The sequence below is a fragment of the Trachymyrmex septentrionalis genome, unplaced genomic scaffold (assembly GCF_001594115.1).
Source record: "Trachymyrmex septentrionalis isolate Tsep2-gDNA-1 unplaced genomic scaffold, Tsep1.0 scaffold5, whole genome shotgun sequence".
Classification (NCBI taxonomy): Eukaryota; Metazoa; Arthropoda; class Insecta; order Hymenoptera; family Formicidae; genus Trachymyrmex; species Trachymyrmex septentrionalis.
The window spans coordinates 2,259,522-2,260,332 of NW_017305672.1; the positions used below are offsets into that span (position 1 = coordinate 2,259,522).

The 811-nt window shown below is 28.6% G+C and overlaps 1 long non-coding RNA gene across 1 annotated transcript in view; it reads left to right on the top strand.

Annotated features, from left to right (window-relative positions):
* The window catches only part of LOC108751568, a 14,987-nt gene that overhangs the window by 12,038 nt on the left and 2,138 nt on the right, over positions 1-811 (top strand). Inside the window, exon 2 of the long non-coding RNA XR_001939501.1 lies at positions 366-372. This is a non-coding gene — a long non-coding RNA (uncharacterized LOC108751568). The remainder of the gene's footprint in view (positions 1-365; positions 373-811) is intronic.

Below are 811 nucleotides of genomic sequence, written 5' to 3' on the forward strand. Positions count from 1 at the left end.
GATGATAAATCGTATTAAAATCGTTATTTAATCATATACAACGAGAGTTCTTTGAGAAAACATTAAGACACAATAGGATACGTACAAAAATGTATTTAGATTTTCTTATTCAACATGATAAAAATCGTCGAAAAATCAGTATTCAACGAGATATAATATTAGACTGTTGAAAAAAAAAGTTAGAACACTACAGGATATTTACATAAATAAATTATGATTTTCTTATTCACCATGATAGAAATCATAGGACAATTAGTATTCAATCAGATAGAACGCTATTTTATTAAAGAAACAAGTTGGGACTTGATAGAGTACTAGCATGAATGAATTGGGATTTTCGGATTCAACATAGTAGGAGTCATCAGATGATCAGTATTCAACGAGATACAACTAGTTGATAGTTTATCGAGAAAATGAGTAGGGACATGACAGGATATTTGCATAAATAAATCAAGACTTTTTGATTCGACATGATAACAATAGTCGTTGGACAATTAGTATTTAATCTAGATACAATATTAGACCGTCGAAAAAACGAATTAAAACACTATAAAACGTTTATATAAATAAATCTGGATTTTCTTATTCAACATGATAGAAGTCGTCGGACAATTGGCATTTAATCAGATTGAATGCTAGTTTATTGAAGAAACAAACTTGAACGCGATAGAATACTAACATAAATAAATCGGGATTTTTGGATTCAATATAGGAGTTATCAGACGATCAGTATTCAATGAGATACAGGTGATAGTTTCTCAAGAAAATGAGTTAAGCTCATCAAAAAGAGGTTGTATAATATATAATATTA